This window comes from Dipodomys spectabilis, unplaced genomic scaffold, assembly GCF_019054845.1.
Source record: "Dipodomys spectabilis isolate Male_0828 unplaced genomic scaffold, ASM1905484v1 ptg000227l, whole genome shotgun sequence".
Taxonomy (NCBI): Eukaryota; Metazoa; Chordata; class Mammalia; order Rodentia; family Heteromyidae; genus Dipodomys; species Dipodomys spectabilis.
Window position 1 is genome coordinate 4,102,195 of NW_024870904.1, and position 13,035 is coordinate 4,115,229.

At 40.2% G+C, this 13,035-nt stretch overlaps 1 pseudogene; it reads right to left on the reverse strand.

Moving 5' to 3' along the window:
* Positions 1 to 13,035, reverse strand: part of LOC122123330 — a 50,198-nt pseudogene that overhangs the window by 2,608 nt on the left and 34,555 nt on the right.

Genomic DNA, 13,035 nt, shown 5'->3' on the forward strand with positions numbered 1-13,035 from the left:
ATTTTCCTCCTACCTGCATAATACTAGTTTAAAAGAAAATGAGATCTCCTTTTGTACATGTCCTATTGTCTTTTTCTCTTAAACAATGACTTCTCTACAGACAAGGAGAGTTGCTAATATTAACTACAATGGCACACCAAATTCAGTTTGTCCCCAGTGAATTCTGGATTGACAAGAATACTATTGCTCTGTACAACTCAAGATAAACAGATCAACTGGGCTCTGGACCCATCATTAGCATTGTAAATGCTTTAACTCACCTGTGAAATTCTTGTCTGAGGCTTCTCTTATCCATGGTTCTGAACCTTGCTCCAGCCTCACAATCAATTCTGGTTTAGGTACACAGAGCCCTATGAATAAGAAACAGTGGAGAACAATTTGTCGTGCTGGTCATCATTAACATAAGGTCGCAGACATCCTGTTCACAAGGTTGCTCCTAAATATGGTTCCTCAATTGTTGTTGTGGGGGCAGTCTTGTTGTGGGACCTGAACTCTGGTCCTGGGCACTGTCCGGCAGATCTTCAGCTCAAGACTAACACTGTATCACATGAGCCATAATGCCAATTCCGGCTTTTATTTTCTGCTTATGTGCTGCTGAAGAATTGAACACAGGGACTCATGCATGGAAGGCAATTCCTCTACCACTGAGCCAACTTCCAAACCCATGGTTTCTCAATTCTTAACTGCTCCATTGTGGAGTAGAATCCACCTTTGGGTTTATTTTGCCAACTGCATGGCTTGAACTCAGCTCTTTTGCTAAAAGCTAGCATTCTACTAGTTTGAGTCTTCACTACGTTTCTAGTTTTTGAATGGTTAATTGGAGATAGTCTCATGGTCAACTTTTTACAGCTGCTGGTTTCAAACTGAAACCTTCAGATGTCAGCCTCCGGAGTATCTAGGATTTGTAGCTTGAACCACTAAACCCTGTATCAGGTTTGGTTTACAAATACACACTTTCACCTACTGATTTCCAGAGCATACTGTCAGTAGTAATGTATGTTCTATTCTAGACTCTAGATCCACCTATAATAATTACCCAAGTCTAGGAAGTCAGTCTCCTATTAGTAGATCATAGCTTAGAACTATTGTCCAAATACTGATTTGCCTTCTTAAAAAACGAGAATAAAATTAGCTCTTGTGTTACATATAATGAAGTTGAAGTTTCCCTTAGAAAAAAATGACACTTCCCATGGCCTGCAATCTTTTTTTTGAAAATGTAATGGTCCAAAGGCTTACACCTGTAATCCTATATTTAGGAGGTGAGATCAGAAGAGGCAGGTTTGAAACCAACCTGGGCACGGAAACACAGAATATACCCCAAAACAAAAGTGAAAATAGAATTGTGGCTCAAGCACTAGTGTGAAAGACAAACAACACCAAGCTCTCAGACTCAAATTTGACTGGCTTTTATACCAGCAGTTTTTTACCTGGGAATGGACTGGAATCTTCTCCCTAAGTAACATAGTCTAACGTCTACTAAAATAAAAGCACTCGGGGCTGGGAAGGTGGCTCAGTGGTAGAGCGCTTGCCTTGCATGCATGAGGCCCTGGGTTCGATTCCTCAGCACCACATAAGCAAAAAGAAAAAATCCGGAAGTGGCACTGTGGCTCAAGTGGTAAAGCGCTAGCCTTGAGCTGAAGAGCTGAGGGACAGTGCCCAGGCCCAGAGTTCAGGCCCCACGACCGGACCCAAAAAATAAAAAATAAAAATAAATAAAATAAAAGCACTTGATCTTCCAAGTAAAAATAACCTTTGCTCACCCAAGAACATGAGGTTGCTATAGGTCTCCAGCATTACATCTCTACGAAGGGTCCTCTGATCAGGATCCAGATCCTGCCACTCCTTCCAGGTGAAGTCCACAGCCACATCATCAAATGACACCAGCTTCTGTAATGGCACATTTCCATCAAGAAATTAGACCTGGGTTATGAGAATTCCAACCTGGAATTTCATTATGCTGCATGTATACTTTTGTCTTACATAAAATGTTTGCAGCTACCTTTGTTATCTATTCATTGGGAGAATTAAATACCAAACTAGAAATATTTGACAATACATAAACCTGGTCATTAAAATACTCAGATTTGTGGGGCGCTGGTGGCTTATACCTGCAATCCTAGCTATTCAGGAGGCTGAGGTCTGAGGATCAAGGTTCAAGGCCAGCCCAGTCAGGAAAGTCCATGAGACACTTATCTCCAATAAACCACCAGAAAATGAAAGTAGCACTGTCACTCAAGTGGTAGCACTCACCTTGACTTGAAGAGCTGAGGGAAAACAACCAGACCCAGAATTCAAGCCCCAAGACCAATAAAAAATTACAGTTTCCATAATACATGCAATCACATTTCTGCTGCTAGCAGTAGAGACAAGATAAAAACTCTAAGGAGACAATAATCTGGCATGATAACATTAAGTCTAAGGAGGTGTCTGAAAAATTATATTATCATTTTTGATAAAATTTCAGTACATACCAGGGTAAAAATGAATTAAACCAATATTTTTCCTGCATTTACACATACTGCTTCACCATAAATCCTATTTAGACCTTCTATTAACAAGTACTCTCAAAAGCAAGCAGCACACATTCAGAATATCACATGGAATACAGAACATAGAGCATTGCTAGATCTATGAAAAGCAGTGTCCACATGAATGTTCAAAAAACAGGAACAGTACTCCAGAAAGTAACTAATGATTGATTAGGCCCTTATAAGATTTAATTGAGTTCCCACATAAAAATATCCGTGGTTTACCATGTTTGGTTTAAATGCTAAATATTGAAATGTGGTCATAGATACCCTGATATTTCCTTCTTATGTAGAAAAGAACTGCTACCATGAAATTTTGTCAACTTTGCCTACATTCTACAATACAAAATATAGGTGGGAGGGAAAAAAATGTTCCTTGACAAGGTTTTCATTTTAATAGGCCTTCATGGAAGGTGAAGGCAAATATAGAGAGGCTCAAGGGACACTCAAGATGACAAAAATGATAAATATGACCAAATGCTCAAACGCATCACATATTCTTGAATCCTTTCTCCAGAGTATCTCTAAGGATATATTTTCACTTGTGTTAGTTAATAGTGAAATACCTCAGAGATCAAAATCAATTAGTGAGCAAACATCTGTGAGATTTTGCAGCAAGTGATATTTCTAATTGAGAACATCTTGTCACTGTATTATTTTTTTTTTCAACACTAGTTCCAATCTTATACTGGCAGTGAATTAAAATATTCAACAGTAGTGGGATGGAAAAACAAAATTAAATACCACATCAAATGAAGTTAGACCAACACAAAATCAGGAGAAAACAGATTTTCTTGTAGTGTATCAATTGGTAGAAGGAAGTACTTTTCTGTAGGGAACTCTGAAGTTGGCTGAAGGGAAAAAGGTTTGAGAAGTTGGAATTCCAGCCTGACAGCACTGAGAGAAGTGAGAGCTGGCTGCAGAAGGCTTAAAAGAGAATTCTGGAGAGGGTTAAGAGACTGGAGTGCAGGCCTTTTCCTTTCTGTTGGAAAGATAGCATCTGAAACGGAGGTGCTGTTGACCTTGAAGGCTAGGTAAGGTGACCTCCATGTCTGCATTTTCTCTGGGCGACAGTCTTCTGTCTCAGGAGAATAAGGAAACATGTTTTCCTCACAACCTGTTATGGCTCTGATTGTACTATTAATATAGATACTTCTTTTTTTTTTTTTTTTTGTCGGCCGTGGGGCTTGAACTCTGGGCCTGGGCGCTGTCCCTTAGCTCTTCAAGGCGAGTGCTCTACCACTTGAGCCACAGCGCCACTTCCAGTTTTCTGGTGGTTATTTGGAGATAGGAGTCTCACAGTCTCTCCTGCCCGGGCTGGCTTTGAACCGCGATTCTCAGATCTCAGCCTCCTGAGTAGCTAGGATTACAGGCGTGAGCCACCAACACCTGGCAGATACTTCATTTTTGCATGTTATCAAAGGTAATCTTCCCAGTGTGCACTCAAGGAACTATAGGAGCTTTCTGGCGCCCAGGGACAAAGTGCCAGAGAGCCTTTGGAACCCTGGTTTCCCGTACGTCTATCTGTTTGTGTTTTTGTGTGTCTCTACTTTTCTTTGTTTCTGGAATCCTGTAGAACTCTCTAGGCAATAATTTTCCTATACTACTGGTAAGAAAAATGTCAATCCTAAGAGGCATGTCAGCAACTTAAAGCTGATCACTACGAAAATCTTGTTCCAGATAGATCATTTGAAGAAAAGAAACAACTGAGACACATATGGAGGAAAGAGGGAACGAAAAAAGAAAAAAATGATAGAAAGCTAGATACAAAGAGAGTGAAAGAGAAAAATAACCAACACTAGCGAGTAGAAAATCAAAAATAGAGTTCTGAGGATCGCGGTTCAAAGCCAGCCCGGGCAGGAGAGACCGTGAGACTCCTATCTCCAATAAACCACCAGAAAACCAGAAGTTGCACTGTAGCTCAAGTGGTAGAGCGCTCGCCTTGAGCTGAAGAGCTGAGGGACAGCACCCAGGCCCAGAGTTCAAGCCCCACGACCGACAAAAAAAACAACAAAAAAAAGAAAATAAAAAGTAGAGAGAGAAAATAGAGGAAAGAAATCTTTTCAGAATACTTTAGAAAACAAACAGGAATTTGTAGAAAGACCATAAAGCTTAGCAACAAATACAGGCGAAGTTTCAAGTAAGACCAAGACCATGAAGCAGTCCAAGAACTATATATGCAGAGTAATGTAAGTACATTTAGGTTAATCATTCCTTAAGAACACATGAAGGTATGTATGACCACACTATTTCAGCAATTCCAAGAAAATTTCATTGAGATAGTTTAATGTTACTCATGAGGAAGTGATCTGGTGGCAATCTATCCTTCACTTTCCATGAGAAGTAACCTGCTTGGTGTCATTACATCACATAACAGGTAGGACTACATTTTATGACAAGATGAAACCTAGACATTCTGAAGCTAATCTGAATTCAACTTAGAATATAACCATTTGATCTGCTAAACCTACAAGCAATCCTTATCTGCTAATTTACAAGCCTTCTTTATCTGATTTATGAAAATGGTACTGAGGCTGAATCTGTGTGGTTGGTATTGTTTTTAATTCTTGGACATCTTTAGGTTCATATAATGGAATGGAAAACAAATGAAAAATAATAAAACTACTTACCAGAGATCCATTCATTCTGTCTTGCTGCTGACAACGAGCAGAAGATTCTGGAAACATGGCTGGGATATAAGGGAAATGATGCATTCAGAAATGAATCTGTGAGATTTTGGGCCCAGAATTTCCTCTTGCAAACATGATACATGGGATGCAAAACCGTAAACTTTTTTTAAAATTTTTATTTATTTTTACCTGAAAAAGTAAAGCCTTCTTATAAGCAAAGAATCTTTAATGTCTCAGGCAGAGCATTAAAGTGTCCAATAAACAAATCCAGTCAATTTCCTGTTAGATAGATATTATTAAAGCAACTAATTTCTATGTTTATGTACACACTAAATTCAAAGAAATGAATGGCCCCACTGGAATTATTGAATAATTGAAAGCAAAAACACATATTTCCACTAAAAGTTATTATTACTGAATATACTTAGGGATGTATGAAGTACTTTATTTTCCTTTTGTTTTTTTTTTTGCCATTCAAGGTGCCTCAACTCTGGGCCTGGGCTCTGTCCCTCAGCTCTTTACCTCAAGGCTAGTGCTCTACCACTTGAGCCACAGCACCACTTCCAGCGGTTTCTGCTTATGTGGTGCTGAGGAATCGAACCCAGGACCTCATACATGCAAGGCAAGCACTCTACCACTGAGCCACTTTTCAAGCCCATGAACTGCTTTTTTAATACAAAAGTATCATAGGAATCCATTGTAATTTGTGTTCTACCTCATTCATTTACATATTTAAACACCGTGGATAACATGTATGATGTAACTCAGTAATTTCCCCCCAAAGTTAGAGAGAAAAATGTATATAGAATATATTTCTTATGTTATACTACTTCAATAATGGATGTCAAATGGCACATTTCACTCTACCCATTGAACACATATGCAATGATTAGCAATTTGCCATTTAAAATGCTTTGTCCAAAGGGACATGAGTAAAGATGAGGTAAATCCAGGTTTGAAAAGTCCCTAACGTTCATTTCCCTAAACAGTCATGCGAAGAACCTTGGCCATCCTAAAGATACAACATAAAATAATCGAAATAGGCGTGACACACCTGAAGATAAGTAACACCTACAGAGCATACAAACTTGCATAAGACATATTACCTCAAGTTTTCTCCTGTGAATTTTCTTTTTAGGCCACATGTCCCAGACCAACACTTTCTGTACAACCAAGCACAACCAACCAACTGAGCTAGCATTAGCAAATCCATAGATGGCACATTTAATGTAAGTTTGCATGATTACATACTAAAAATCACAGTGTTAACAGGCTGAATAAATTAGCAAAAACAGGGTTAGGGATTACTACATGAATAGATACTTTCAGTCATAACAATTACCCCACCATCCCAAAGCACAGCCTCAGGTACCCTCTCATAACTATGCTCTGGCTTATTCCTCAATCCAGCTCATCACGCCTCCTAGAAATTAGTTTAATCTTGCAACAACACAAAGTGATTGAGAGTGGTGTAGGAAAGAGTTCCACGTGAATCTGGTGCTCAGGGAAGTAGCAACTATTTTTGCATAAGGCAAAGGAAGCTAGCAACATCTTCCTCTTCCTTGCTTTTCTGCTTCTTCCCTTTAGGGCTTCTCAGAATTGACAAGGTCTGTTCATTTAGGATAGAGATTCCTATTCATAGGGTGCTCTGCTTCAAACATTGCTAGGCTTCATTCCTAAAAATACAGGACCAGCACTCAATACTCCAATATCCAGTGTACAACTGTCTCTAGAAACAGTGTCGAATACAAACACTTGTGAACTCAAGCCAGGAGATTAAAAACTCAAGCCAAATAGATTAAAATATCTCTAGGAGAAAAATCACAGAAGCCCCAAATACAACTTCAATGTAAGAGAACTCAAGGCAGGCACACACCTCACAATTTCACTAGAATTCTTCCTGTACTCCTCTTACACCTAGGCAAAGCAAATAAAGTCATATGGGTTAATAGAAGAATCCCTTGGTCTTGGAGTACAAATGCACAATTCTTGGGCTCTCCTGGTCTGGACAATCACCCAGCTTGCTCTCAGACATTTGAACCTCAAGCAAATTATCAACTCCATACTGGAGAAAAGCATGGAGAGGGAAGTAGGCGCTTTGGTTCAAGTATCAAGCTCTCCCTCTGAGCTGAGGAGCTCAGGAATGCTGCTTGCAGGCCCAGAGTTCACCCCCCACCAAACAAACAGAAACAGAAAAACAAACAGAAACCTGTGGAGGGGAGACTCCCGCAGCACTCACACAATTCCTACCTGACATCAGTTCCAAAGCCTGAGATTCCTTCAAGTTACAGCTCCCAAGCTCCACTGCACAGAGCTGGGCGCCAGCCTCCTGGCTCCCACCTGTGGAAGGCCAAACTGTATTTCTGCGCACTTCCAGCAGCCAGGCAAAGGAAAAGAATCCGGAAGACGCAGACTAAAACGCAGGTGGTGGGCGGGGAGACGCATGCGCAAAAGCATCTTCTGCCCCACCTCCACCCTCCAAAAAACAAAAACAACCCAGGACTTTCAAAGAAAATAGCCTCCGGGAGACTACAATTCCCACAATGCTCGGTGCCACCCTCCTACATACCTGGGAACAAGTGTGCTTGTGTGCATTAGGACTTTTCTCTCCCTGTTGTGGAAGTTAAGCTCAGTTTCTTGAAAACCACTGTTTCCTCTTGAAATACATAAGACCAACCAGAAAATGGATATATATGGGGAGAATTGGCTACATTGGCTTTTCGATTCTTAATTCTAATAATGAAATTAAGGTTATGAGACGGCGTTGCTTATACCTTTCTGTTTATTCAATGCCTGCCTTCTACTGAATGTAAATTATATCTCTGTTTTGTCTTAAATTTTTTTAATACATCTCCTCTTACTTTACAAAGGTATTCACAACCACTAAACTTATACCTGGGTCATTTCCCATTACTGTAATATATACAGTGGCATAAAATAGTGAGATTGTTATGTAAATATGCAGCATAATACTTCTGGTGATTTGGATTTCACAAAATCTAACAATTAATTTTCCAGAAACTCCCCAATTCTATCTATTAAATCAAATGAGTTTTTGTTTTTTTTTATAATTTTGCATTTCATTTAAGGATTTTATGTTTTGTTTTGTTGTTGGTCCTATGACTTGAACTCAGAGCTTGTGCACTGTCTGTGAGCATTTGTTATGCTCTATTTGCATTTCCTTTAAGAATTTCTTCAGGTTACTAGTGAAAATTTCCCAAACAGGGATTCTTATGAACAAGGCACATCACCTCCATTTCCCTTCAAGAGATAGTGGTTAGGGGGGTCAGGATGAATGCAGGAGAGATAGAAGAGTGAAGTTTATGCTAGGCTATGTTGATGTGAAGCTTAATCATTTGCAAACCAGTATGCTTTTGTCTTTCCATTTTGCATGTGAAAATCTCTTTAGAATTCTTACCTCTTCTCTGATCCTAACAGTTCCTCTCAGTAGCTTTAGGCTACATATCTAGGGGACCTCAGACTTGTCTTCTCAGACCTTAACCATTAAAGTATGCAGTAAATCTTTGTCTCCTGCCACAATCCCATCAGAGCACAAGCAAGGCTCTGAGAGCCAGTTGGATGATAATTAAGGAGACAGAGAGATGGCTGATGGCACAATTCTGCTATAAGTCTCAAATGCTTGTGTAATATTGGCCTAGACCCACTGTGCCCAAAAATGCAAACAGCACACATCTTTCCTCATTCTATTTCAATACATCTTTTCCACCCAAGCCTCCTGTCAGTTAAAGCCCCAGGCCAAAAAACTAGAACACACACATCCTCAAACCAAGAAAGGGCAAGGACTTGCAGTGCTGAGGGTGGGAGACAATGGTCCTGAAGCCTTAGCTCACATTTTGTCTACTCCTGGCAGGCACCCCAGGGTCTGCAACAGTCTCCCTCTCTCTTATTAGAGAACCTACCCTTGTCTCTTACATGGTTATTGTGATTTTTTTGTAATCCCTTCCATAAAAAATAATTGGGAAAGACTGGATTGGAAACTTTCACATATGAATTTTAGTTCTCCAATGTATGGGTTCTCCATGTCTCTATTGTGGACCAGAAATATTCCTCATGAAAATGAGAATCAAAGAGCATATTTGAATGTATAGACTTCAACTTAAAAGCACCTCTAACAATATAAAGAAAAAATAATTTCATTCTTTAAAACTAAATTCCTGGGAAGTGGCACTGTGGCTCAAGTAGTAGATCGCTCTCCTTGAGCTGAAGAGCTGACAGACAAGTGCTCAGGCCCAGAGTTCAAGCCCCACGACCAAAAAAAAAAAAAATCCTCCCTAAAACTAAATTCCTGAGACACAAAGAGATAAGGATCAGGAAAAAACTGGGGCACTCCCTAGAATACCTGTGAAATGCAGTTTTCTTTTCTTTTTCTTTTTTTTGGGGTGCAGGGGTCCAGTCATGGGGCCTGAACTCTGGACCTGGGTGCTGTGCCTCAGCTCTTCAGCTCAAGGCTGGCGCTCCACCACTTGAGCCACAGCGCCACTTCCGGCTTTTTTTTTTTATCATGTGGTGCTGAGGAATCAAAACCAGGGCCTCATGCATGCAAGGCAAGCACTCAACCACTGAACCACCATCCCATCCCTGAAATATAGTTTTCATTGTTCAAGCCTACATTTGTGATGAATTTCTTTATTCCTTTATCCTTTTGTTTTGTTTGGTTTGGTTTTTGGTCATGCCACTTGAACTGTGAGCCTAGGAACCATCTCTCAGCCCTTCATCTCAAGTCAAGTGCTCTACATTTAGAGCTAAAGCACCAATTCTGGTTTTCTGGTTTTTATTGGAGATAAGTGTCTCACAGACAATGCTGGCCAGGCTGACTTTGGACTGCAATCCTCAAGTTTCAGCCTTTGGAATCGCTAGGATTAAAGACATGAGGTACCAGCACCCAGCTTGCATTTCTTCTCTTTTATGTCCCAGCCTTGGGGCTTGAACTCAGTGCATGGACACTGTCCCAAAATTTTTGCTCCACATTAGCACCCTAGTACTGGAGCAACAATTCCCACTCGGCTTTTTCTATGTATGTGGTACTGAGGACTTGAACCGGGGCTTCATGCATGTTAGGTAAGCACTCTACCACTGTTGCGGGACAGCCACAACACAAACAGTGCTCTGGAAGGGCAATGGGATGATAATGGAACAGACTGAGAGAAGGCCAATGATGAATCTCTCTTTATTCCAGCAATAACCTTAGCTATAGACACTTTCTAGATCTGTCCAGTGCTTGCATCACATTGTTCTAGGACTCACTGAGTCAACAAGTACATACCATATGCATCTTTCCTCATTCTAGTGCAACCTTTGTCCACCAAACTCCTAGAGGTAAGCCCCGAGGCCCAGACAAAAAGTGAAGTACATATAGCACTGAAGGTTGGAGTCCGTGGTTGTGGATCTTTTGCTCACCCCTTGCCAACTCCTGGCACCTCAGGGTCTGCACCATTTCCCCCTTTTTCATTTTGTAAATTGAGCAAGTGTCTATCAGCCTGAACCTGGAAAAAGCAGCAGAATGGAAGAAAAAAGATATACCAAAACAAGAAACAGGAAAATGCCTAAGAAATAGCAAACCCTCCCCCACAGTGTAACCCCCGCTTTCACTATATTTGATGTCAGTATAACATGTGGAGGAGATGGGGACAAACAAGTCGTTTAAGGATTCAGGTGGACCTGATGCAACAATGAGAAGTACAAAATGTCATGTCAAAACCAGCTTTACAATGTTGGTGTGGGGGGGGTGAGGAGGGGTATGATTGGGTGGGGGGAGGGGGGAGGCTGGGAAGGGAGGTGAAGGGTAAACAAAGGAGGAGGCTGCAATGCTTGGTAAGAAATGTATGCATTATCCTGCCCATATAATTGTAACCCCTCTGTACAGTATGTTCTCAAATAAAATATAATAAAATTAAAAAAAAAAAAGAAATAGCAAAAAGAGTGCTATTTCCCAAGGTGAATCCCTGCAGGTAATGGAGAAGTGATACAGCTAAGCCTGCGTGGTGGAGTGACCAATACCAGATATCTGACCCTGAAGCTGCGTAATGTCTAAGTTAAAATTATCAGAGGGCCAGATTCCTCAAATATGTCACTGGATATTGGTCCAAATCATATTTCCATCATATTCAAGAGGGATAACACAGATGTACTGACAATTAGCATGACACATCATTTTAACTGGGTCTTTAGCAGGTCTATGTGATTATCAACATACATCATTGCTGTTTCTAAATCATAAAACATATCACAATCATTTTATCCATTCCTATATGCATCCCAAGGTACCAGAAATGTTTCAAACTAAAGTATTAACATGTTGTGCTGTATATATTGTTTCTGCAAGGATGATAGGAGAAGCAGGAGCACTAGCAAGAAGAGTCAGGGTAGCAATAATGAGGGCAACCAATATTCCCCAAAATCTGCAGCAATGGCTAAGAGTCCTCTAAACCTCAATAGCAAACAGAGACCCAAACTTATTATAGCATGGTTCTATCAACTGAACATGCAATGTAAGTTAAGGGGATTGCACAGTAAGCTAGGATTACTCATGCAGTTAGTGAGAACATAATTTTTCCTGCAAAAGGCATTAAACACCACCCCACCCTTGAAAACCATACCCAGCCCAAGTACTAGCATGTATGGATACATAACACAAGCTTGCACAGTAAATGATACAAAACCATGAAACAGGACAGGTCTCTGAAACAGAGGTATGGGATGGTGAGAGGCATTAGTTCAAATAGGCCTCATGGCAGCAGTCAGGCTCAAGATGTCACGGTGAGCTTGTCCACACAAACTGACAAACATGGGAGCCAGCAAGGTACCACTGATCATGTCACTCCTCTGAGACCAGTCCTACCTTACATACTGGGAGACTCCTACCACCAGACCAGTGGACAAGATGTGAAATCCACAGGCCCTCCAGGACGATGGATCATCACAACCATGGGAATCACTGGGCATAGTGGAACCCAAGAGGGATGCACCACATCTCCTGCCAAAGAATTTTTGCAAGTGTTATGCTTAAGCTCCATCTTTTTCCATTGTTTCACCTTTTCTTTCAAAGGAAGTCAGACCCATAATCTATCCCTGAATACCTTACATATTTTTACCTTCTACCTCAGGATCTGCAATAGTCAATAACTGTGATCAATGAAGTAAGAGGATATAATATTTGTATAATAATGAGACACGTCTGTGAGCAATGAACAATTCAAACGTAATGTAGTAAGTAAATTCTATTTATATTAGTACAATAAACATGATACATAGAAATGAATGTTTGAAAATGTAACCAAGAACAATGACAACTATGGGACACAGCCAGTCTAGGAAGCACCCATTTTTACCTGATCCTTATGTCCTTGCCTCTCAGGAACTTACTTTTAACTTTTACAGAAAGAAAGAATTCTACCTTTGAAAAGAGAACTGCACTTTGGACCCACCTCAATAGCTTTTGCTGCCTGCTCCTTTGGTTCAAACTCCACAAACGCAAATCCTTTTGGATCTCCAGTAGACTTATAATGTGGTATACTTATGTAAACAACGTTGCCACATTTCCCAAATACTCTTTCAATCCAGCTGTGATGAACATTTTTGGGAAGTAATTCCTGTAACAAATATTAATAAATTCAAAACATTTTGTCTTTAACAATGAATAAAGGCTTGTCTCTTAAAACTTTCCATTAAATGTACTTGCCACATAAAAAAAAAGAAAGAATTCTTTTTCCTTCATATTTTATAGGTGCTCCAATGTTGCCATCTATACATCCAAATGTGCCTCAGGATCTCCATTTTCATGAGGAATAGCTAAGGTCCACTAAAAGAGGGATGGAAAACCCTTACACTGGAGGACTGAATATCAGGCATGAAAATTT